This window comes from Drosophila takahashii, chromosome 2R (assembly GCF_030179915.1).
Source record: "Drosophila takahashii strain IR98-3 E-12201 chromosome 2R, DtakHiC1v2, whole genome shotgun sequence".
NCBI classification, from domain to species: domain Eukaryota; kingdom Metazoa; phylum Arthropoda; class Insecta; order Diptera; family Drosophilidae; genus Drosophila; species Drosophila takahashii.
In genome coordinates this window covers 15380705-15408300 of record NC_091679.1, presented here as the reverse complement: position 1 = coordinate 15408300, position 27596 = coordinate 15380705, and the positions used below count along the sequence as shown (strand labels likewise).

The window sequence follows — 27596 nt, the reverse complement described above, 5'->3', positions numbered from 1 at the left end:
CAAGGAATTAATGGTGTAAATTTTGCAGAAAAAAGCCAGTGCCTGTCATGTATGAAGAGCAAGATACACACACAGCCGTATCCAGTGTCCGAGAACAGAGCCAAACATCAGCTGGAGCTGATCCATACAGATGTGTGTGGGCCAATGGAAAAAAGGTCTATTGGAGGAGCATCATATTTTGTCACATTTATTGACGATATGACCCGCCGTGTGTTTGTTTATTTCATAAAATCCAAAGACGAAGTATACGACAAATTTCTGGCGTTCAAAAACATGGCAGAGAGTCAGCTTGGACACAAGATAAAAGCAGTACGCAGTGATAATGGGCGTGAGTTTGTTAATAAACGTTTTGACAATTTGTTCCAAGAAAATGGCATTATACGGCAGTCGACTGTGCCATATAGTCCGCAGCAAAACGGCGTGGCAGAGCGAGCCAACAGAACGCTTGTGGAAATGGCCAGGAGTTTGCTCATACATTCAGGAATGCCAGAGAGTCTATGGGCAGAGGCGGTGATGACAGCTAGTTACATCAGAAATCGATCACCCACAGCAGCTCTTGTTGGAATCACTCCCTACGAGGCTTGGAGTGGCAAAAAACCCAATGTGAGCCATTTGCGTATTTTTGGATCGTCAGCGGTAGGACTAAACAAATGTCACCGCGGTAAATTCAAGGCAAAAGGCAAGGAGTATCGGTTCGTCGGATATTCACTGGAGTCAAAAGGGTACAGGTTGTACGATCCGGTGACACAGCAGGTCGTTGTGAAGCGCGACGTACTTTTTAATGAGATACAACAAGATGAGCCTAAGATTTTTGAATTCCCAGCAGCACAAGCGTCGTCGAGTGAACCAACAGATGTACTCAAAGTAGAGTTGCAGCGCGATGGAGATGAGCAGCAGGACGAATCCGAAGGACCCGCAGATCGTGACCAGCAGGATGAGGAGCCAGTGCACCCTGAAAAAGAGGCAGTCAGAATTGGGCCAGGGAGGCCTAGAATTATTCGGACCGGCAAGTCAGGGCGACCAAGGAAGGAATTTAACGTGCTCAACGCAATGACCAAAGCTGAAATTCCACTTCCGCAAAGCTGTACTGAAGCGCTAAGTAGCCAGCAAGCTTCTTTTTGGAAGGCAGCCATGAAGTCGGAGTATGACTCGCTCGTCGCAAACAATACATGGACCCTTAGCGAGTTGCCCAAGGGACAGAAGGCGATAGGATGCCGATGGGTTTTTACCATAAAGAGAGACAGCGAAGGGAATCCCGAGCGGTACAAGTCCCGTTTGGTAGCCAAGGGTTGCTCACAAAAATTCGGAGTTAATTATGGAGAAACTTTCTCACCAGTGTGCCGATATGAGACAATCCGCCTAGTTTTGGCGCTGTCAGTGGAGCTAAAGATGTACCTACACCAGATGGATGTGTGCACAGCATATCTCAATAGTGATTTGAGCGAATGTGTTTACATGATGCAGCCAAAGAGTTTCGAGGACGAAGCGTACAAGGGCAAGGTGCTAAGGCTCAACAAGGCGATATATGGACTGAAACAGGCAGGCCGAGAGTGGAACACTACATTGGATGCAGCACTTCGAGAGATCGGATTCGTGCCCTGTCAATATGAAGCGTGCTTGTATAAGCAGGACATAAACGGTAACTTGTGTCTTGTACTAATTTATGTCGATGATCTTCTTGTAGCGTGTCAGAACAAAGCGGACCTAATGCAGATCAAATCGATGATAGCTTCGAAATTTGAATGCGTGGACAAAGGCCAGCTGAATATGTTTTTGGGCATGCAGATTGAACGTGAAGGCGAGTTGGGCAGTATAACGATGAACCAGACGTTGTACATCAAGGATATGCTGCAGCGACATGGTCTGGAGCAGTGCAGCACACGAAAACACCTTTAGACGCAGGATTTCAAGTGGTATGCAACGACGAGCATTGTGTTGTTCAGGATCCAACTGCATATCAGTCAGCGATAGGAGAATTAATGTGGCTTGCATTAATCTCAAGGCCAGATATCTACCATTCCGTGGTGAAGTTAGCGCAACGAAATAAGGACCCGCATGGCGAACATGTCCTTGCCATTAAGCATGTTATGCGGTACTTGGCAGGAACGGCCACCAACAAGTTAAGCTATTGCGCAGGTGACTTGCCACTAGTGGGCTACGTGGATGCCGACTGGGCCGGCGACGTCAGCCACCGACGGTCGTATACAGGATTTATTTTCCTTATGGCAGGAGGACCCATTTCATGGAAGTCGGAGAAGCAAGACAGTGTTGCCTTGAGCAGCACGGAGGCTGAATACATGGCGCTGTCATCAGCAGTAAAAGAGGCGCTACATTTGAGGCGTTTAATCATCGAGATCGGTTGTGGACGAGAGGATACACCCACAATTATCTACGGAGACAATCTCAGCGCACAGAATTTGGCGAAAAATCCAGTTTATCATGCACGTTCGAAGCATATTGATATTAGGTATCATTTTGTTAGGGAAGTTATCCAGCAAGGCGATGTAAAATTGAAATATGTATCAACCAACGATATGATAGCTGATTTGTTAACTAAGAATTTGTCAAAACTAAAACATGAGAAATTTGTTAAACTTATGAATATTATGTAAATATTGTACCGAGAAATATAAACATGGTAACATTGAGGAGAGGTGTTGAAATTAGTTCCAATGTCCCATGTATTAACATAAGCATATAACAGAATGTAAGAATAACATCAGAGGAGCGAACTTTGAGCTGTTATGTTACACTCGGTCACTCGAGTAAAGTTAGCCGTCAACAGTAGATCACCGCGCAGAGCCGCGATTAATAAATAATTATTACCAAATTAAAAACCAACGCTTCTTTACTTAATGTACACTCGGGCGGTCGGAATTCTCCCCTGAACAAATAAGTACCCAGAAACATGAACTAAACAACGTCGGCAAAACATTTTTAATAATTATTTATTAAGGTGTCAAAAAAAATTCATTTTTTGAGCGGTACAACTGTATATCATCCCTTAAATAAATGTCAAAAAATACTTCAACATAGTTAGATTTATATTGATTTTTAGTGATTTAGAGCGTCTTTAATTGCATATGATTTTTCTTTTGGGGACACTTTTCCTAAAAATACATTGAAGGCAAATCATCAAACTTGGAACTGCCATACATTAATTACCAAAAAAAAACAAAATGTATAGTTTTATACGGTTTCGCTATATAAAAAATCAAAACAAAAAATTAAATTAAAATTAAGAAACATTTTCTTGAAAATATAAAAATAAATACATATATTATTGTTTATAGACTTTTTTTTAAATATACTCATATATGGGTAAAATTTTGATAAGTGCCAAGATCGTAATTTCCATCCGAATAATAAGAAATTATTTGTTTTTATTTTATGTTAAAAAAAGTTTTTTTTTGTTGTTTATGGGCAAGTGCTATTTTTTTGGTAGTGGACTATATTTCACTCTTAATTCCTTAAAATTTATGGCCTTAAATTGAACAATTATGGCCATTTTTACTATTTTTAAGTCCACAATGGCCTTAAATCACCATTTTAGGCAAATTTTTTTTTCTGAGTGTATGGGCTCTACAAATTGGCTGGCTTGAGATGTTCCATCGTATTTGTTGTGTTCCCTGATGTTTTCAAAGATTTTCCCCAGTAACTGCAGGTTGCTCCATTTATATTCGGAATGCATGTGTTCATATTTAAGCATTTTGTTTTTTAATTTTACAAATATCTCTGACCAGTTCAGCTCGGAAAACGTAACAAAAATTGATTTTTACTTCAAAAAAACATCGAAGTTTTTTCGAGGAAACATCGATGTTTGTAAAATATCATCAAACATCGATCTATCGATTTTCACATCGACTTTTTCTCCACCTCTACTGTCTGTCCTTCAACGTGTTACATACTTTTGCTCGAATACAATATACTTACCCTTTTACTCTACGAGTAACGGGTATAAAAAGGCGGTATATTTAACAAAGAAACAATTTTAAGAAAACATTGCTTGCGATTTCTTATATTTGACTTCCAAAATTTGTTAAAAACAATTATCTTTTCAAAAGTTTTAAACTTTTAATACAAAAACGAAATTAAAAAAAAAATTTTGATAATAAAACATTTTTTTAGGGGAGTGTAGGGTAAGGTGACGAACGATTCGATTTTTGGGTAACTTTTCTAAAAAATCAATATTTTTTTAAAGTGTTAAAGCAGAAAGATGCTTACATCTACGGAGCATATTTTTGTAAAATAAGGATTCGAAATTCTAACGGAGCTGAATCCTACAGCGTTTGGCGTGAACCACATTTTTTTCGCACTTTCAAAAGTTTTAGGGTAAAGTGACGAACGATTTGTTTTTTAATGTAACTTTCCCTCAGCTTTTGGTGTGAGCCACCCTTCCAAATGACGTCACAACTAAAAGCAATACAAAACTACAACAAAACTGCAGCATTTAATGTTATCTGGTAATATTATAGTTTTCTACACAAAAACAAAGATACCAATTAAAATTCTTGAATAAAAAAATTTGTCACCATACAATATTAAATGTTTGGTTCCTGCTAAGAGAAGTACTTGCTTGAAACCAACACCCTTGTGGCGGGTGGCGGGCAATTGTAAGCTGCTGGAGACAGAGACATTTCTGCTGTAGTAACTGGATAGGCGGTTCTTTTACAAACCGAACGGATTTGGAAACACATATTTTTTTACATTTTTGATTTGCCTTTAACTTTTTTTAAGTGCGCTATTCGGAAAATATGTAAACACGTGTATCAGGATTTGGTTGAAAAAGAAGTATTCTTTTTTAGAATTTTTTTAGTTTGCCATTGAAAATTTGAATCTGGGGTTGCAGTAATCCAATTTACTTCGTGCATTTTGCATTAATTCCTCTAAAACCTCTTCTTAAACAAAAAAAAAACCTAAAAAAAGTGTTTTTAATTTCTTAAAAATAAAAACAAATTAAGATTTTAAAAAAAATTTTTAACGGGTTCTCCACAATAAAATTTTTTTTTTAACTTTTTGGGATTTTGGAATTTTTAACTTTGTTGTCAATTTCCAAAGACATGGGCAATGGTTGACAACGGGGGCTATTTTTATACTCGTTACTAGTGGAGTAAAAGGGTATAAAGGGTGCTAGAGTATGTAACAGCTAGAAGGAAGCGTTTCCGACCCCATAAAATATATATATTCTTGATCAGGGTCACTAGCCGAGTCGATCTAGCCATGTCCGTCTGTCTGTCTGTCCGTCCGTACGAGCGCTGAGATCTCGGAAACTACAAAAGCTAGAAGGTTGAGATTTTCCACACATATTTTTGAGCTTCCTACGCAGCGCAAGTTTATTTCAGCCGAGAGCCACGCCCCCTCTAACGCCCACAATCGCCCACTAACGATTTTAAAATGGGTCCTGCGCCCACATCTTTAAAGATTTCCGAGAAGAATAAATGCAATTTTGTTGTGTATATTTATACCTATCGAAATGTAGGAGACATTTTTTAAATCGGACCATTCATTAAAAAGTTATACGCAATCAAAATTGTTTATATATCTATCTCCCTCGCACTCCCTTTAGCTAAGTTACGTTTATTAGATAGTCGGAACACCAACCCGAGTACAGCGTTCGCACTCCCTTTAGCTGAGTGACGGGTATTAGATATTCGGGAGGGGGCGTGAAACAAACTTGCGCTGCGTAGGAAGCCAAAGAATATGTGTGGGAAATCTCAACCTTCTAGCTTTTGTAGTTTCCGAGATCTCAGCGTTCATACGGACGGACAGACAGACAGACAAACGAACAGACGGACATGGCTAGATCGACTCGGGTAGTGACCCTGATCAAGAATATGTATACTTTATAGGGTCGGAAACGCTTCCTTCTAGCTGTTACATACTTTTGCACGAATACAATATACCCTTTTACTTTACGAGTAACGGGTATAAATATTTTTCTAATTAAGCTCCGATTTTTTAGTTATGCAGTACTTGAGAATCGTTTGAGTTATTTAAATATTTGGTATGCAACTTTGTGGGACATCTTGATATCTTTCAGAAAAATATTTTTAAAAATTTTTAATTTTTAAAGGGAATTTTAAATTGAAAAAATTCTGTACGCCGGAATACACGCGGTTTCCGAATGAAAAAATTATTCTCATATTGCCTCATCAATTCTTAACAAAGTGGTAAATTTAAAAAAAAAAATTTCGATTGATTCTGAGATTTGATCCAAATGGGCCTGTCACGTTTTACGTGGAATTACTCTTATTGTATTTCACATAAATAAATGAATTCCAAAGATCATAGCCAAAAAATGCAAACCCAGCGTACTTGTCTTTGTAAGCATCAGCTAACTTTACAGCTGTTATTTTAACAGTGCAATGTTACATATTAACATTTTAAGTGTAAGACATAACAGTTTGATGTTTTGTTAGTACTTTCTACTTTCAAATATTACTAAATATTTTGTTGGTCTTCAATTTTCGTGGTATTTAGCAAAACATCAAACATTCCTTCAGGGTGAAAATAGTAGATGGTTCTATATCAGCGTTCGGCACACACATACAATGACAATTCGTTTTATATTTTGTGAGGAGTTAAATAACTCCGCACAAATAAACACAAGAAATACATGGAGAACTACATGGACACCGGCCGCACTTTGGACTTTAGTGCAGTGCCGTGTGCAGAGGGCGAAAGGGCGAACGGTAAAACCGCGGACTCTGGACCCTGAAGTGGAGAGTTGAAGAGAGAGTTGGGAGAGTACCAACCGAGAGAGAGAGCAAAGAGAGACGTCAGAGCGAGACGGCATTAGCCTGAGGGAGAGGCGAGAGAGCGCAGGCGTGCCGTGAACAAGGAATTAACGGTACAGCGCCGCACTTTGGACCCTAGTGTGGTGCCGTGCGCAGAGGGCGTAAGGTCGAACGGTAAAACCGTGCAGTTTGGACCCTGAATTGGAGAGATGAAAAGGAGAGGCCAAGGATTAACGGGACCCGGAGGCCTATATAAGCGGGCCCACCGCTGGAGTCGGGATCAAATCGCGACTGAAGAACATCTAGTAATGTCAAAGTCAAGGAGAAACGGCCGTGGAAAACCAGCAAGGACGTCAAGACGTTCAGGACCAAGTAAGGACAACGCAGCAACGCATCGCCCAGGACATCGACGAGGACAAGCAGCCAGAGATCGCGCAGAGAGCCAGGCATCAGGTACGATCGCAACAGCCAGGAGGGAAGGTTAGGGTGGAACGTTCGTCTTTCTCTTTGCGTTTGCTACAGGGACTGCTGGCGTAAGCCGGCCGTAGTACCGGAGCGGCAAAGGAAAATGAGTAGGCGTCTAGCGGGACCGGCCGGGACAGAGCAAGGGACAGGAGGGTTCTGCTGGCAGGACGAAGGTCTTGCAAAGTGGTGCCTGTTCACCCTAGTCTGACAACGGTGACGCTTCCCTAAGCCCAACGACCCAACTCCACGCCCTCGTCTACGAGTGGCAGCGAAAGTACCCGGAGCATCCAGGAGCACCTGCAGCGAGGAACCATCGATCGGAGTCGCAGAAGCATCGTCAGCACGAGTCACAATAATTATTGTAAGCAAGAGCCGTAAATAAACGCCTCCTCGAACCGAATTCTGAAGTGTTGTTACTGTTAACCGGGCGGTCACGTTTATATAAATTTGGTGGGACGAACACACAAATCTACTGAGCTAGCCGCACGATCTTCGTAGCGAGCAAACCACAAAATTCAGTTCGTTACATCTGGCGCCCAAAACGTGATTGTCCAGGCAGTAAAAACAAAACAAATACCAGAATGGGGAAAAGTTGGATCTACCGCCTCAAGAAGGAGGATTTCGTCTACGTAGCACAAAGATTGCGCATTTCCTTGACGGGTAGAACAGAAGACACGCGGAAATCACTGGCGGAATACTACAACGAGACGGAAAACAATCCAGAACTCAAAGAACTCTGGGCCGAACTAAATGCCATGTTCCCAGAGAAACCAGGTGCAAGTTTAAAACCAACAGACCCCGAGGGAGAAGACGCTTTGGCAGGCCTTAGCATCGAAGAGATGCAACAAGAAAGCCGGCGAAGAGATTCGAGTAAGGACAGAAAGACATTCCAGGAGTCACCGAGACCTAGCGAGCCCGACTACGCTAAAGTCGCGAAGCACGTCAAAGAATGGTCTTTCAGATTCGATGGCACAGAGAAACCACTCGAATTCTTGGAGCAGGTGGAATGGTCTGCGAATACCTATGGGTTGGACTTGAATTTAATACCTCAAGCGATGCCTGAGCTACTACAAGGAAGAGCATTAAAGTGGTTCATCTCAAACAACCGGCATTGGGGAACATGGGTAGAATTTATGGAGAGTTTTCAAACATTCTTCCTACCCAGAGGATATATGGCCAAGCTAGAGGACCAGGTCAAAGCTCGGAAGCAGAGATTAAGGGAGCCGTTCAAAGAATACATGGTGGAAATGCAGACCATGGTAAGGCCGCTCGGGTACAGTCCGGACAAAATACTCGAGGTCATAAGGGAAAACAGCACACCAGACCTAAGAATTTCCCTCCGAACATACAAGGTCGACGACCCTCATGATCCTGGCCGACGAGTACGAAGAGCTGGAAAAAGACCGGGAAGCATTCTCCCAAGAAAAAAGGTTCAGCAGGACGAAGACGACACTCCCAACGCATGTCACATTTAGAAGACGTGAGGACACCAACAGGCAAGACACGCCAGCCGAAACACCGCAAACCACGCCGAACATAGACCACCGAAGGCAGCAAACCAGCACGTTATGGAGACCACCGAACACCACCCAGAGACCATAAGGTACGGCAGCAGGAAACAACCAAGCCCACCAAGTCCAACCCGCAGGAGGCGTGTCGCAAATGTGGCGGACACGGGCATTGGGCACGAGATTGCCAGAACCAGCGGATTTTGTTCTGCTGCGAAAAGTCAGAGTGAGATGCATGGAATGCTGCCAGAGAGCGGGAAATGGCCAGCGATCCCAGCCGCAGAGAGGCGAGCGGGGGTCGCACGCGGATACCTCTCCAATCTAACTGGCAGGCAAATCAAAGAGGAGCAGCAGTTGTCCGCAGCGGTGACGATAGGTGGGAACTCGTACAAAGCCACAATCGACACCGGGGCAACAGCGAGCTTTATAAGCGAAGAGCTGGCGGACAATCTGGCTGCTCTGGGAAAGATTACACGGACGAGACGGCAAGTTAGGTTGGCAGACGGAAGGTGCAGTAGAAGTCGCATTCGGCAACAAACGACTGACCATGAGCCTACTGATATTACCAGGAGTAGTGGACGCACAGGTGCGGGGCTGGAATTTTCTCACACGGGTTGGCGCTGAGATAAAGTGCGCAGGTCACGAAATCCCCATACCGGCCAGGAACAGACACAACGGATGGCTGGAGGAAAAATTGTAGGTGGCTGTTGTTCTTGAAGACCTCGAGGAAGGAAACATCGAGCAATTCCTAGAAGCAGAGCTGGCAGAATTCCGAACCATGAGCGGAACTTCGAACGTAGCCGAGCACCAGATGACCATGAAGGACGACAAACCCATAAAACAAAGATACTACCCTAAGAACCCCAAAGTTCAAGGGGAGATCAATGCAAAGGTGGATGAACTTCTGCAAATAGGTTTCATAGAACACTCGAAGAGCCCGTATGGGATGCGTACCCAATGACACGTATCAACTACATCCTGGACCAACTACGAGAAGCACGCTATATCAGCAGCCTGGACTTAAAGGATCGGTACTGGCAGATTCCTCTGGAGGAAGCAATCAGAAAGTTCACGGCGTTCACGGTGCCCCGAAAGGGCTCTTCCAATGGTTCCATTCGGATTACACTCGGCATCCGCAACATTTCAAAGACCAGGTGATTAATCCGGAGATGTCTCCTCACGCATTTGCGTATCAGGACGACATAATCGTCATCCGAAGCACAAAGACAATCTTAGAGAAGTGTTTCGGCGTCTAAAGGAGGCGAACCTGAAAATAAACCCCGAGAAGTGTCAATTCAAAGTCTGGGCAATTCGAAAACTAAGACCCTACCTGGAAGGCTACCACTTCAAGGTGGTAACGGATCACTGAAATGGCTGATCAGCATTGAAAGCCCGTCCGGAAGAAGACAGATCGCCAGGTGGACCCTTGACTACGACTTTGAGGTTGCGTACAGCAAGGGCCAATTGAACGTGATAGCCGACGCACTGTCCAGACAGCCAGTGCCGGAAACCCTCCGGAAAGCGAAAGAGTTGGTGCCAAATACAGAGTGTAACTGGATCCGGAACATGCGTGAGAAGATCAAAACACAGCCGCAGAAATTCCCAGACTACGTGTTCGAAGGCGAAACGCTGTATAGGCAGATCCCACACAGTGCTGGCAACGAAGACGTGGTGGCCTGGAAGCTGTGCGTCCCTACAGAGCTAAGGGAAACGGTCCTACAAGAAAATCACGACTCCCAAGCGGCCGGCCATGTAGGAAGCCGGAGGACGATTGCACGTCTAGCTGCCAGGTACTACTGGACAGGAATGCAAAAAGATGCGAGAGCGTACGTTTGGAAATGCGAATAGTGCCTAAAATACAAAATAAAATACGAGGAACCATGGGCAACAGTATACGCAGATTTCGTGGGCCCTCTACCAAGATCGAAGCACGGAAACCAAATGCTTTTAGTGCTTATCGATCGGTTCTCAAAATGGACAGAATTGGTGCCACTGCGAACGGCGACAGTGGAAACCCTTCAAAAAGCGTTTAGAGAGCGGATAATCGCCAGGTTCGGAGTCCCGAAGGTGATAATCACGGATAATGGGGTACAGTTCGCCAGTCGAGCATTTAAAAGGTTCTTGAGCATCACGGGGATAAAGCATCAATTCACGGCACCATACACCCCTCAAGAAAATCCCACCGAACGTGCGAACCGAACAGTGAAAACAATAATAGCCCAGTTTGCCGGGCAAAATCAAAGAAACTGGGACGAGAAGTGGCCAGAAATAATGTTGGCAGTGAACTCCAGCGTGTCCGAATCCACAGGATACACTCCTTCGTTCCTGACACAGGGCAGAGAACCGCGACTGCCGAACGCCCTATACGACCGGGAAACTTTGGGTTCATGAAGGCAGCCGGAAACTCCAGAAGAAAAAGCCGAACAACTGAAAGAGATATTCGAAGTAGTACGAAGAAACTTGGAAAAAGCTTCTCAGGACCAGGCCAGACATTATAACTTACGACGGAGACGGTGGAATCCAAGGATCGGTGATGTCGTTTGGGCCAAAAGCGGCAGAATGCTTCGCGGCCAAATTGGCACCGAGATACGACGGGTCATATCAGGTAATCGACTGTGTATCGCCAGAAATCTGCAAAATTCGACACCAGAGAAAGAAGAAGGAACGCACCGTGCATATCAGCGACCTAAAGCACCAAGAAAAGGTAGGCGAAGCGAACGAGGACGGAGATAGGATCGGGTCTCAAGCAGTAGAAGGATCGGGATTACAAGAAGCCGTTTAATCGTCAGGACAACGCCGGAGACAACGGAAGGAGGATGTGGGCAGACAGAAAAAGTCTTATAATCGTCAAGCGAATGCACAACCACCAGAGTCCAAGGCCGCATTAGACAGTAGCATCTGGTTAATCGTCAGGCAAAAGCCGGAGTCAACGGAGCACACCGCACACGAGCAAGGACTCTGATCATGCCAGCACGCACCTAAGTCAACGACGAACAAAGGATCGGGGTTACAAAAAGCCGTTTAATCGTCAGGACAAGCCGGAGTCAACGGAAAGGGGAGGTGGATAGACAAGAAGAACGCAAATGGGTATTTGACAGATCCCAAACTGGATGGGGCTGAGGCAACCGTTTCTGCGTCAGGCCAAAAGCCGGAGTTAACGGAGCATACAACCATAGAAAGGGACTCTATTAAATAAAGCATCCACCAGGCCTACGAATCGATCACAATGGAAACAGGTGGATAACAACGACGGAATACATGTCAACGAGGAAAGGGGAGAGACGGTACGGGGTACCGTAAAACTAGAAAGAACACGCGTCAGTGGCGGCCGACACAAGTCAACTGAAGAGACCAAGCCAAAAGGAAAGGTCTAGGAATCGGAAAATGGCGGCGTTAAGAGAAAGCGCAAAGAGATCCACTAGGGACGTAGCGGTACGGCCCAAAAGGGAATCCCAAAACCGAGGCCGGTGGTCACCACGGAGGAGAGTGACGTGGAGTGGGCCGAAGACCCGGTCAAGGAGAGGCGAAAGTGGCGCCTAAAAAGGGCCAGGGATCCAGCGATCGACGCAATTCCGCCGGGACACATCCGAACTTTTAAGGGTGCGGCGAAGAGGCCAAGGGGAAGCGGCAGCACCTCGATGAAGATGGCCGAAGCAAGGGTCAAAATGTTGAGGGATGAGGTCGAACGGATGCGGACGATGAGGGCCCCGTTGGAAGACCATAGAGCGGTCGAAAAGGACGTCGAGTCGGCGCATAAGGAGTGGAAGCGGATGAAGCAGGCCGCCCATGAAGCCGATGTACAGGAGGCATACCACCTCAAGCAAAAAAGAAGGAAGGAGGAGGAGAAGCAACGGGCGGAGCTAGAGGCGAAGCAACGGGCGGATCTGGAAGAGAAGCAACGGGCGGAGCTAGAGGCGAAGCTACGGGCGGAGCTGGAAGCGAAGCAACGGGCGGAGCAACAAGCAGAGCAGCGGCAGGATACAGAGTGGCAACAACAGCTACAAAGGTGGGAGGAGGAGGAACGACAGCTGTGGACAAGCGAGGTCCTGGTGGACGCAATTCCCCTAATCACGGAAGGGATGCAAGAGATACCGCCAACCCCCAGATACGGCGGCGTCGAGGAAGACGACCAAGGACCCGAAGCCCCGAGCCTCGCGCTCCAATCTGATGGGTGGTTCACCCACCAATCCTTGAGACCACACCCCCAAGATTGGCCGGAGCTACCACCAACCCTCCGCCCGCAAGAGTGGCCGGAGGATGTCGACCAGAACCCTGAGCCCAACCCCACAATGATCCACCCGGAGGTGGAAACCCCACACCCACCCAAGTGTATTCCGGCCCGACCGCCTACGCCTCGGCATAGCCAAGAGGTCCGGGAGGAGGAGCCGGAGGATCCCTCCGAGGACGAGGTGCCGAGACCAAAAGGCAGAGAGGAGCAATGGCAACACTGCCGGACGGAGATCCCGCAGGCCCACGTTGCGCATGCTCTTAATGCGTTTGTGGCCGGCGGAGTCCAGTGGCGGCAGCACACCGTCACATGGACATGGCCAATCGGGAACGAGGAGGCCTCACAGGATGCGGAGACACCAGCACAGGACCCGCCGAAGGCGAATCCACGGGATCCTAGGGTTCGCCGAGACTTCGCCGAGTGGGCGCCGCCGACGCCATCTCGTCATCATGTGCTTAGGGAAGGGGGCGCCAGTGATATTTGGCGGTCGATTGGCCCTATCGTATAACAGCCGATCGATGGGCACGAAACAATGGAAATATCGGCATATGGAGCGTCACTCTAATAAACATCGCGATGTTTAGGTGGCAACGCCGCCCAAGGCGATATCGATAGGCGAGTCGTGTTATCGATTGCAAAAGATTAGTGTGACCAGGACGAGCAACCGAAGACCGCGAATCATACAAGAGCGGGATATTTAAATTTCAACGGCAACAGTAGGAATCAAGAAATGTTGCATCAACGAGGGAGCATCGTGGGAGAAAATCGTGACAGACGGATCGGCGCAGTCTAACTCAAGAAGGAGCTGTAGGCGTCGATGGAAGGATCGGTAAAACTCAAGGGCAACGAGGATACACAGGATAAAAGCCGGAGAGGAACAACGAGAATTATTGCGTCTGTGGGGAAATCATCTGAGAGGGACTAAATCAAGAAGAAGAATGAATGGACTCAAAGGCTACACAGGATACACAGGATGACAGCCGGAGAGGAGGAACAAGCTCACTTTCGTCACCCGAAGAAAGGGGGGAATGTGAGGAGTTAAATAACTCCGCACAAATTAACACAAGAAATACATGGAGAACTACATGGAGACCGGCCGCAATTTGGACTTTAGTGTAGTGCCGTGTGCAGAGGGCGAAAGGTCGAACGGTAAAACCGCGGACTCTGGACCCTGAAGTGGAGAGTTGGAGAGCGAGTTGACAGAGTCAACCAAGGGAGAGATAGAGAGCGCAGGCGTGCCGTGAACACGGAATTAACGGTACAGCGCCGCACTTTGGACCCTCGTGTGGTGCCGTGCGTATAGGGTGAAAGGTCGAACGGTAAAACCGTGCACTTTGGACCCTGAATTGGAGAGATGAAAAGGAGAGGCCGAGGATTAACGGGACCCGGAGGCCTATATAAGCAGGCCCAGCGCTGGAGTCGGGACCAGTCATCGAGCATCAAATCGCGAGTGAAGAACATCTAGTAATGTCAAGGTCAAGGAGAAACGGCCGTGGAAAACCAGCAAGGAGCAAGATCGCTACGTCAAGACGTTCGGGACCAAGCAAGTCTCCGAATTGCGACACAGGTAGCTGAGGTCCTTCAAGGCGACGCACGGCTAAGTCTGCAGAACATCGAGGTTGGCCGTAGTACCGACCATTCCGACTATATTGGCTGTAATACCGATTAGTCCAGCTGCGTCGGCCGTAGTACCGATCAGTTGAGCAGGACATAGGCAGACTTAACACAGGCATCCCCACCAGCAGTGCGTTGGGCACGACCAGGACTTAAAGGGCGTGTCGCAGGACAACGCAGCAACTCATCGCCCAGGACATCGACGAGGACAAGCAGCCAGAGATCGAGCAGAGAGCCAGGCATCAGGTACGATCGCAACAGCCAGGAGGGAAGGTTAGGGTGGAACGTTCGTCTTTCTCTGGGCGTTTGCTACAGGGACTGCTGGCGTAAACCGGCCGTAGTACCGGAGTGTCAAAGGAAACTGAGAAGGCGTCTAGCGGGACCGGCCTGGACAGAGCAAGGGACAGGAGGCTGCGGCTGGCAAAACGAAGGTCTTGCAAAGTGGTGCCTGTTCACCCTAGTCTGACAACGGTGACGCTTCCCTAAGCCCAACGACCCAACTCCACGCCCTCGTCTACGATTGGCAGCGAAAGTACCCGGAGCATCCAGGAGCACCTGCAGCGCGGAGTCGCAGAAGCATCGTCAGCACGAGTCACAATAATTATTGTAAGCAAGAGCCGTAAATAAACGCCTCCTCGAACCGAATTCTGAAGTGTTAACCGGGCGGTCACGTTTATATAAATTTGGTGGGACGAACACACAAATCTACTGAGCTAGCCGCACGATCTTCGTAGCGAGCAAACCACAAAATTCAGTTTGTTACAATTTGTATGAATAAATTGCACCGGGCAGCTCATCAGTGTGTGTGTGCAGACCGCTGTTCTACAGTATACGTGAGAGGCAGATAATGGGGAGAACAATTCCCTATGCTCGCTTAATAGGACGCAGCCGACCGCTGTTCTATATGATAACACATAGTCTTTATTTTATTTCTTATGACTTCTGGTGGTTGGTAGAACTATTGGTCATAGTTGCAGTATTGGTTGCGCTCATGGTCGAATTTGTAGGCGAGAGTTTGATGAGCTAGATTTCAGTCAAACTGAGCAAAATGAGCTAAGTAGCGGTTAGGGCGGCAAAACAAAAATTAGACAACGCGAAATTTTTAAGGAATAATAGAATTCTAGAAATCAAGAAGGAAAATGAAAAAAATTTACAAAAATATGGAACTCCGCGTCAAAGAGCTATAACCGCATTTTTAATAGCAAAATAAATGTTAGAAAAAAACCACAACAAATGTACACCACTTTAGATCAAAGGATTAGTGTAGAGTCCAATAAAATTTTATGAAAATTATCTCTTACCGTTGGACCATTTTAAGACAAATTGGCCAAGAAACTATAGGCCTAACCACGTTTGACCCTCTGCATTTGCAAAAGAAATATACTGGTATGTCACGTTATTTTTGAGAAAAATATCATAGCAGCCGTTTACTAAAATACAAAATAAAAGTATTGAAAAAATGCTTTAAAAACAACAAAACATTTAAAAAAAAAGGGGAGAATATAAAATTGACAAATATTTCACGGCTACTATGATATTTTTTCAAAAGTAAAAAGAAATACCAGTATTTTTCTCTTGGAATATCGGAGGGTCAAACTTGGTTTATGGCATACAGTTTCTTGGGCAATATGGCTTGGAAATGCCCAGAGATTGTTTTCCGCCCAAACGAATTTTTACTTTTTTCTGGTCCATTCCAGTGTAGAAAATTTAGGGCTACTGTGATATTTTTTATTAAATACTGGGTCATTTTCTTTTGCAAATGCGGAGGGTCAAAAGTGGTTTCTTTTGCAATTATTGATTAAACCAAACTAGCGAACGGCTGTGCTTTGCATCGGTCCGCTTTTGATTTATTTAAAACCATGGACAACTATTTAAATAAATATATATTTTTTTGAGTGAATAGCAAAATAAACCTATCAGCACAATATAACCGATTTGTGATAGAGTTTTTAAGGAAAACTTAAACTAAAATCCAATTGAAATTAATAAACAACGCTTTGCAGTTGTGTGTGCTGGAAAGTCTGCGACCTTCAAACCATCTCATTGAACTTCTGCGCACACACAAACATTTTTATCTAATACAACAAATTCGCTACACTGACAACAAAACAAAGACACTTTTTAAACATGCGACATCATCCAACAAACGCCTACGAAAAGACACTGGAGCTGCACAAGACCGCCTGTCCGGTGCCTCTTCAACGGAGCTTTTGGATCTGATGAAGGTCCGTTTTCTGGAGCAGACCGAAACAATTGCCGACCTAGTGAAAGATGCAGAGAAGCAAATCCTCAAAAGCCTCTCGGAACGCCTGGATTCTATTGCGGGTGAGGTCAAAGAAACAGCCGCTATGGTGTCCAACTTAGAGCGGGAGGTAGTGGATCTGCGTGCACAACGGGATCAGCTATTCGAGCGTGTTGAACACTTGCATCGGGAGGTCGCGGAAATGCGTGCAATGAGAGAGAGAATGGGAAGCGTAGAGGCAAAACTGGCCGCCCAAAACATCGCCAATAATGCGTTCGACCTACGCATCCACGGGGTCCCCTACGTAGAAGGGAAAAACTTACGACCGATGTTCAACAAACTCTGCTTCGCACTACACATGACTCCTCCGCCACGGGTGGGGGTCATCTTCCGAGCCCGTAAAACACAAAAAACCAATGTCGACCCTGTTGTGATTATTAAAATGGAAAATGTGCGAGAAAAAATCACGGTGCTAAAAGTAATCGCGGCATATCGACGTGAAGCTAAAACACAACTGACCCTAATGCTTTTGGGATATAACTCTGATGCGGTGGTTTACGTCAATGAGCAGTTACAGAGAGAAAATTATCTGATTTTTAAAGAGGCAATGCGACTGAAAAAGTCGAAGATCTTAACCGTTTTCACACGCCGTGATCTTGTGCATGTACGACCAAGAACGTACAGTGCATCACTATGGACGGCAGTCCATGTAGTGACGAAGCGCACCAGGAGAGTGTGCAAAGCCGACTACTATATATACACGAAGAAATGAAAATCTGCTGTGATAGTCCGATCGTAATGAGTAATACACCAATCGAAAGGTATTGCAAAAACTTAAAGGATTGCATTCCAAGACTTTAAGAAAATCAATTGGCTTGGGAGAGAGAGCGGTGAAAGTGAAAAAGTGAAAATTTCGAAATTTGGAGCTGTTGGGGCCGGTGGGGATAAATGCCCCCTCGCAATGTTTTAGTTGTATTCCTTTTGAAAATACCCGTCGAATGAGGTGTCATATGTCAAATTCCGTTCAAAAGTTATAGCCAAAATAAGATTTTCTTCTTCCCAAAATGAAAATTTAATTCTGTTTGTCAGTTTGTCCAAAATATGGTTTTTAAGTTCTGAACATTTGATATGACGTTCATCACATCGATATAAAAAACTTTTGTTCTACCACTATTTGAAAAACCCGCTAGTTTAGCGGGAAAACAGCTATAAATAGCTTAAATTCGGAAAGCCGTTACTTTTATACTACTAAAGCTACAGACTTGTGCTGCATCTCGTTTGAAAGGTATTTTTAAATGCTATAAATGAGAAAATATTAGAAAGTCTATTTAATGACGAGTGTAATAATTTTTCGTCACAAATGTTGATATCACAACATTTGTATGTTGAACGTGCGATCGTCAATAGTTTTTTACCTCGTTAAGAGGTGTTTTTATTTGATAGATAACATAGATGAGCTCAAGAAGCTGGATGCTCTTCCTCTCTCTTCTTTGTCATAAATTTAGTTATAGATAGGGGATTTAAGTATATAAGATTTGTTTTGTTTTTTTTTTTTTTAAGTAGTTTTTACCGCTGAGTTTGCGACCCTAAAATGTTATATAATTAATAATGGATAACACTGAAGGTTCTACTGTTGGAAGCATGATAAAAATACTAAGTAATTATAAAAGGAGTCTTAAAATGGTTCACATAAATGCACAGAGCTTTTATAAGAAAATTGGTTATTTATTGAATTATTCAAATGGATATTACTTATTAAAAATACTCACAGTCATAACGCAAGCAATTTTTTATTTTTAAAGAAATTTTTAAAAAAGAAATTCGAAAAAAGTCCGATATTTAACATTTTGAACTTTAAAAAATCTTTAAAAAAAAAAGTGTGCTATCGAAAAAAAAATGTATTATAATTTCAGTCAGATGTTTGCAACGCAGTGAAGGAGACGTTTCCGACCACATAAAGTATAGGGGAGAGGTCTGTAGGTCGGTACACCTTTTGTTTTTAATCTGCCATTTCGACATTCACTTATGAAACTTTACGCATTTGGTATTGATCGAAAGGTTAGTCTATTAACTTAATAAAAAACAAGAGAGAACGCTATAGTCGGGTTGGTGTCCCGACTATCTAATACCCGTCACTCAGCTAAAGGAAGTGCGAACGCGGGTTGGTGTCCCGACTAATAATCGTAACTTAGCTAAAGGGAGTGCGAGGGAGATAGATATATGTAGATATTTTGATTGCGTATAACTTTTTAATGCATGGTCCGATTTGAAAAATGTCTTCTACATTTCGATAGGTATAAATATACACAACAAAATTGCATTTATACTTCTCGAAAATCTTTAAAGATGTGGGCGCAGGTCCCATTTTTAAATCGTTAGTGGGCGATTGTGGGCGTTAGAGGGGGCGTGGCGCTCGGCTAAAATAAACTTGCGCTGCGTAGGAAGCCAAAGAATATGTGTGGAAAATCTCAACCTTCTAGCTTTTGTAGTTTCCGAGATCTCAGCGTTCATACAGACGGACAGACGGACAGACGGACAGACAGACAGACAGACAGACAGACAGACGGACAGACGGACATGGCTAGATCGACTCGGCTGGTGATCCTGATCAAGAATATATATACTTTATAGGGTCGGAAACGCTTCCTTCTCCCTGTTACATACTTTTGCACGAATCTAATATACCCTTTTACTCTACGAGTAACGGGTATAACAAAAAAATATTATTTTTCCTTAGGGAAAACTGAAAAATTATTTTTTTTGAAAAGTGCCAAAAAACGACATTTTGAAAGAGGTCTGTAAGTTGAGACACTTTTAAAAGTCAATAATACTCACACAAAAAGTACTCCAAACTATAAGGAACTATTTATTTATGTTAATTTAATCAATTTTAGTTCGTCCTAAATTATTTCCCATCCATTTTTTAAGAACTTAGACCAAATAACAATTAAAATCAAAAGGCTCTTTGAACATTCACTTTCCCCTAATATCAAAGAAATGTACTAGGCAGAAAGCGACCTCTGTTGGCCTAAGGCCTTTTTGTATGAAAAACGGGTGTCTCAACTTACACGCTCAAAGTGTCTCAACTTACACAAAATGGGATGTTTCGGGAAAAATTAATAACTTTTGTTCTGACTGTCACATTAACCTGATTCTTTTTTTAATTATTTAACAGTTAATATACTAATGTTTTAAATCTCTTGCCAAGTTAATTTAAGCCCGTTATTAATTTTAAATGGAATTTTGAAAAAAGTAGACAACAACTTTTTTGGTGAAAAATGGTACACGACTCTCACAGCTTTAATCTGGCTAGACCCTGGCTTATAATGTTTTCCCCAAAAGTTTTGTCACTAAAAAGGACTACAAAAAAAAAATCAATTTTTTTAGTGGATAAGTTTTGAGAAAATTGAGTGTCTCAACTTACAGACCGTCCCAACCTACAGACCTTTCCCCTATATATTCTTGATCAGCACCAATAGCCGAGTCTATCTAGCCATGTCCGTCTGTCCGTTTGTCCGTTTTTATGCGAACTAGTCTCTCAGTTTTAAAGCTAGTAGTAGGTAGTACATATGCCGGAGCGAGCCGGATCGGACCACTATAACTTAAGGCTCCCATAGGAATATTCAAACAAATATAAGAAAATTCATTGTAACTTTGTAGGAAGAAGGTGTTTTGATTTTTGACAACTTAAAAACAAAATTTAAATAATGTGCACGCTGAATCTGGAATTCCTGAAACTGCACCGAGTGAGTATTAAACTATAGATGTTTGCTTTATCTGCAAGGGTATATAAGCTTCGGCTGGCCGAAGCTAGCTTCCTTTCTTGTTTTTTATTAATGACACTAGAAAGATTTTACATTATGACCACATCTCTGCACATGAACATAAACATGATCTCATTTTCTTAACCTGTGATATTTCATAGTCAACTATGCTGAGAAATCGATCAGTTATAGAGACTATAAAAACATTAATTATATGGAACTTCAACGTGAATATACTGCTTGTAATATGTGCCCTTTATATCAATGTCCAAGTGTAGAGTCTCAATTAAATGGCTTAAATAACAATATACAGTATATTTTTAACAAATGCGTACCGATCAGGTCTAAATTAATCAAGCCAAGTCAAAATCCCTGGTTTACTAATGAAATCAAGAAGCAACTTTATTTGCGGGATGTGGCTTATTATACCCGTTACTCGTAGAGTAAAAGGGTATATTGTATTCGTGCAAAAGTATGTAACAGCTAGAAGCATTTCCGACCCTATAAAGTATCAAATAAAAACACCTCTTAACGAGGTAAAAAACTAGTGACGATCGCACCTTCAACATACAAAAGTTCTGATATCAACATTTGTGACGAAAAATTATTACACTCGTCATTAAATACACTTTCTAATATTTTCTCTTTGGCCCGCCCTAGCATACTATTTTAGCCTTTTTACCTTCATAGGCATTTTCTATTGCAGCGTGCCGAATGAGAAAATCTTAGAGTTAGAAGGCTTTCCGAATTTTAGCTATTTATAGCTGTTTTCCCGCTAAACTAGCGGGTTTTTCCAAAAGTGGTAGAACAAAAGTTTTTTATATCGATGTGATGAACGTCATATCAAATTTTCAGAACTTAAAAAACATATTTTTGACAAACTGACAAAAAGAATTAAATTTTCATTTTGGGAAGAAGAAGAAAATCTTATTTTGGCTATAACTTTTGAACGGAGCGTCGGATTTTATCATATGACCCCTCATTTGTCGGGTATTTTCAATGGGAACACAACTAAAATTGCGAGGGGGCTTTTATCCCCACCGGCCCCATCAGTTTCAAAATTCGAAATTTTCACTTTTTCACTTTCACCTCTCTTTCTCCCAAACCAATTGATTTTCTTGAGGTCTTGGTATGCAATCCTTTAAGTTTTTGCAATACGTTTCGATTGGTGTATTACTCATTACGATCGGACTATCACAGCAGATTTTCAATTTTGCGGCTATATAATAGTAGTCGCCTTCGCACACTCTCCTGGTGCGCTTCGTCACTACATGGACTGCCGTCCATAGTGATATATATTCTTGATCAGGGTCACTAGCCGAGTCGATATAGCCATGTCCGTCTGTTTGTCCGTATGAACGCTGAGATCTCGGAAACTATAAAAGCTAGAAGATTGACATTTTGCATGCAGATTCTAGGAGTTCCTACGCAGCGCAAGTTTTTTTCAAAAGGGTGCCACGCCCCCTCTAACGCACCCAATCGCTTACATACGATTTTAAAAATTTCAATATTTCGGCAAAGTAAAAAAGCAATTTTTTTGTGTTTATCAATACCCATCGAAATGTACAAGAATTTTTTTAAATCGGACCATTCGTTAAAAAGTTACGGCGGATCAAAGTTTTTATCTCCATCTCATTTGCACTCCCTTTAGCTGAGTAACGGGTATCTGATAGTCGGGGCACCCGACTATAGAGTTCTCTCTTGTTTTAAATGGAAGCGATACAAAACCCAACATTTCAGTGTTTCAGTGATTAAGGATGCTAAGTGTCAACATTTGATTCCGAAATTTGAAAACAATCCATCAATAAAAAAAAAAAACATGGAAGGACATAAACAACTTAGGAATAGGGAAGTGTAGGCCGAGTGCTGATCACAATGTTGATGTCGAAGAACTATGTCGAACGTTTTCTCAACTCGATGTACCTGAATAAACTTCCAACCAGTACCTGTACCTTCCTACTGGTACCAGTACCTTCCAACCAGTACCAGTACCAGTTGTAGCTTTGTGTGCGTCGACCAAGGTGATGTTTTGGACGGTATTCTCAAAATTAAGTCAAGTGCTGAAGGCTTAAACAATGTTAACCCAAAATTTCTCAAAATTTTGTTACCTTTACTCCTCCCACATATTACTAAGATTTTAATACCCGCTACTCGTAGAGTAAAAGGATATATTGTATTCTTGCAAAATTATGTAACAGGGAGAAGGAAGCGTTTCCGACCCTATATATATATATTCTTGATCAGGGTCACTAGCCGAGTCGATATAGCCATGTCCGTCTGTCCGTCCGTATGAACGCTGAGATCTCGGAAACTACAAAAGCTAGAAGGTTGAGATTTCCCACATTCTTACGCAGCGCAAGTTTATTTTAGCCGAGCGCCAGGCCCCCTCTAACGCCCACAATCGCCCCCTAACGATTTTAAAATGTGTGTGGCGCCCATACCTTCAAATATTTCCGAGAAGTATAAATGCAACTATGTTGTGTAAAGTTTAGAAGACGTTTTTCAAATCGGATCGTTAATTCAAAAGTTATGCGCAATCAAAAAAATTTTATATATCCATTTCCCTCGCACTCCCTTTAGCCAAGTGACGGGTATGAGATAGTCGGAACACGAACCCGACTATAGCTTTCTCTCTTGTTATACCCGTTACTCGTAGAGTAAAAGGGTATATTAAATTCGTGCAAAAGTATGTAACAGGTAGAAGGAAGCGTTTCCGACCCTATAAACTATATATATTCTTGATCGGGATCACTAGCCGAGTCGATCTAGCCATGTCCGTCTGTCCGTCTGTCTGTCCGTCTGTCTGTCTGTCTGTATGAACGCTGAGATCTCGGAAACTAAAAAAGCTAGAAGATTGACATTTTGCATGCAGATTCTAGAAGTTCCTACGCAGCGCAAGTTTGTTTCAAAAGGGTGCCACGCCCCCTCTAACGCCCACAATCGCTTATATACGATTTTAAAAATTTCAATATTTTGGAAAAGTAACAAGAGAGAACGCTATAGTCGGGTGCCCCGACTATCAGATACCCGTTACTCAGCTAAAGGGAGTGCGAAAGAGATGGAGAAAAACTTTGATCCGCCGTAACTTTTTAACGAATGGTCCGATTTAAAAAATTTCTTCTACATTTCGATAGGTATTGATAAACACAATAAAACTGCATTTTTACTTTTCCAAAATATTGCAATTTTTAAAATCGTATATTAGCGATTGTGGGCGTTAGAGGGGGCGTGGCACCCTTTTGAAACAAACTTGCGCTGCGTAGGAACTCCTAGAATCTGCATGCAAAATGTCAATCTTCTAGCTTTTATAGTTTCCGAGATCTCAGCGTTCATACAGACAGACAGACAGACAGACAGACAGACAGACAGACAGACAGACGGACAGACAGACGGACAGACGGACATGGCTAGATCGACTCGGCTAGTGATCCCGATCAAGAATATATATAGTTTATAGGGTCGGAAACGCTTCCTTCTACCTGTTACATACTTTTGCACGAATCTAATATACCCTTTTACTCTACGAGTAACGGGTATAAAAATGCAGTTTTATTGTGTTTATCAATACCTATCGAAATGTAGAAGAAATTTTTTAAATCGGACCATTCGTTATAAAGTTACGGCGGATCAAAGTTTTTCTCCATCTCTTTCGCACACCCTTTAGCTGAGTAACGGGTATCTGATAGTCGGGGCACCCGACTATAGCGTTCTCTCTTGTTTTTTGACTGTGACGGGTCATTTCGTATATAACTACAAATTAAAACAGCATCCTTAGCAAAAAAAAAAAAAACGTTTAAGCACAACTAATCACTGTTCTCAAAACATTTCTGATACATTGCTGGATATTTTTATTGAGTGGAACATTTTGGAAAAAATTTTATGTATTGTTACCGACAATGCCAGCTCCATGCTTAAAGCATGTGAGCTATAGCATATTCCCAATCTGCCATGCTTTGCGCATACAATAAATCTCGTGGTGCAAGATGCTCTAAAAGTTTATGACCCAGTGCTTCCAGCTTTATTTACTAAGTGTAAATCAATCGTTAGATTACACTAGTTTACAGCCGAAATGCTCCCCAGCAATTGATGGCAAATTCTGTTAGTGTTGGACCCCTAGATCACGAAAATAGCACTAATTTTTTTTTCGATGGCACAGTTTTTTTTAAAAGATTTTTTAAAGTTTAAAATGTTAAATTTCGGACTTTTTTCGAATTTCTTCTTATATCTCGGCAGATATCCACTTGGTTGAGCCAGTTTTAGTTTTATTTTAAAGTCAATAGATCAGAGCTTAACTTTGCCATACAGATTAATATGATTGGATGAGTAATGGCAGCGCAGAAGCTTGACAAAGATGAAAAATGTGTTTTTTGGTCGTCTGTAAGTCGGCTGTATATATCGTAAAAACTCGAAATAAATCCGTTGAAAAATCATAATGGGTACAAACTTAAAGTGTACATCCTACCGAATAGAACAAGCTGGATATGGCCCGGCTGCCGTCACCACTCATTTTTGTTTACATGTCGCCGCCTATGATAAATCTTAAATTTGGACTCTGTCAACCGAAAAAAGTGGAAAAATCCGAACTTTAAAAATCCACCATAAATCCAGTTTTCCATGGATTTGGGCCATATCCAGCTTGTTCTATTCGGTAGGATGTACACTTTAAGTTTGTACCCATTATGATTTTTCAACGGATTTATTTCGAGTTTTTACGATATATACAGCCGACTTACAGACGACCAAAAAACACATTTTTCATCTTTGTTAAGCTTCTGCGCTGCCATTACTCATCCAATCATATTGATCTGTATGGCAAAGTTAAGCTCTGATCTATTGACTTTAAAATAAAACTAAAACTGGCTCAACCAAGTGGTTGAGTCCGAAATTTAACATTTCGAACTTTAAAAAATCTTTAAAAAAAAACTGTGCCATCGAAAAAAAAATAATTGCTATTTTTGTGATCTAGGGGTCCAGCACTAACAGAATTTGCCATCAATTGCTGGGGAGCACACCAAGAATATTATTTTGTAAACTAGTGTTATTCAAGTTTACAGGACACTTTGTTCGATTCTTTGGGTGATCGCTCCATTAATAAAGTTGCAAACTCAAGAGTCGATGCAATTTTAATTAAGAGGCAGTATCTGGAAAGGGCAATTGTCGGACAAGATATGGACCCTCTATTATGGATGAAGGTATGAATATATTAATGCCGAGTTAAAAATCGCACATAATTAAGTATATTACTTTTTCCAGGTGAATCAAACTGATTTCCCTGACATTTGGAGCCTTTTCTGCAAATACTTTTGCGTTCCGGCTACGTCCGTGAAGTCGGAATGGACCTTCAGCAATGCGGGCCAAATTATATCAGAGAGGCGAACCCGGCTCAAGAAAAAAAATGTGAACATTCTTTTGTTTTTGAATCGAAACTATTGGCTTACATAAAGGATATTTTATTGTATTCGTTTCAGTCTTTTATTTTTAAATAGTAACTTAGTTAAAATAAAACATAATTTTATTATATTTGTTTAAAAAAAAAATTTTTTTGTTGGGCCTTACTATCGAGCCACTATCGATGGCCCTATCGATAGTTTAAAATAAACTATCGCCGACTATCGATGGCGCCCACTATCGATAGTTCTTCACCTCAAGCGGAATGTAGGCGCTAGACAGGTTTTAACGTAACTAATACATATCAGTTACTATTTTCATAATAGCTTCAAAACTGTGGGCGTGGCACCTTTTTGAAATAAACTTGCGCTGCGTTGGAACTCCTTGAATCTGTATGCAAAATGACAATCTTCTAGCTGTAATAGTTTCCGAGATCTCAGCGTTCATACAGACGGACAGACAGACGGACAGACGGACATGGCTAGATCGACTCGGCTAGTGATCCTGATCAAGAATATATATACTTTATGGGGTCGGAAACGCTTCCTTCTAGCTGTTACATACTTTTGCACGAATATAATAGAGCCTTTTACTCTACGAGTAACGGATATAATAATTTTAAAAAATTGTCGACGACGAATTTTGTTGAGCCACACACTAATTACATTATGCAGCATCAAAAATTTACCTCGATGGATGCTATATTTTTGGATTCGTTACGAATTCCCAAGTTAGACTGCGTTTTCCAAAAAGTTATCCGACGCAAGGATTCTTAGCAAAACGACCTCAAAGTTCGAAAAATGCTGAAATTGGCCAACTTTGCGGAGCTCTCAGAGACAAAAGGATGCATGGTTTGCATATTTTGACCGCAACTGTATGTTTTAAAGTTTTTTGACTATGTTTTCTGGAATTTATTTCTGCCTTTAAAAATATCCTAAAACTATTCTAAGTATGGGGTTTGAAAGATAAAAAGTGTATCTTTTAAAAAACTTTAACGTCGAATCAAACAATGCATCCGTTTGCCTCTGAGAGCTCTGGAAATTTGGCCAATTTCAGCATTTCTCGAACTTTGAGGTCCTTTTGCTAAGAATCCTTGCGGCGGGGAACTTTTTGGAAAACGCAGTTTAACTTGGGAATTCGTAACGAATCCAAAAATATAGCATCCGTCGAGGTAAATTTAAAAAACAGTAAGTATGCTGCACAGTGTTATTCACAAAAAATTACAAGCTTACATACGACAACCCTCAAATAGCGCTTTTTGTGTTTGGTTTTGCGAGAACTATCACGTAAAAAATTCAGAAAAACATGGCATCAAAATTCAGTTTTGGTGCCGGTTTACTTTATAGAATCGGAAAACCTTTCTTCTACTGTACATAATTCCCGACAAATACAATACATACTTACATACTCTTCGAGTAATGAGTATAAATAGTATTTATTAAATACTTTACTCGTAGAGTAAAAGGGTATATTGTATTCGTGCAAAAGTATGTAACAGCTAGAAGGAAGCATTTCCGACCCTGAAAAGTATATTTATTCTTGATCAGGGTCACTAGCCGAGTCGATATAGCCATGTCCATCTGTCCGTCTGTATGAACGCTGAAATCTCGGAAACTATAAAAGCTAGAGGATTGGTATTTGGCATGGAGA

At 42.4% G+C, this 27596-nt stretch overlaps 1 protein-coding gene across 14 annotated transcripts in view; it reads right to left on the bottom strand.

The window, feature by feature from the left end:
- The window catches only part of Nipped-B (Nipped-B cohesin loading factor), a 233219-nt gene that overhangs the window by 107795 nt on the left and 97828 nt on the right, over nt 1-27596 (bottom strand). The window lies entirely within an intron of this gene.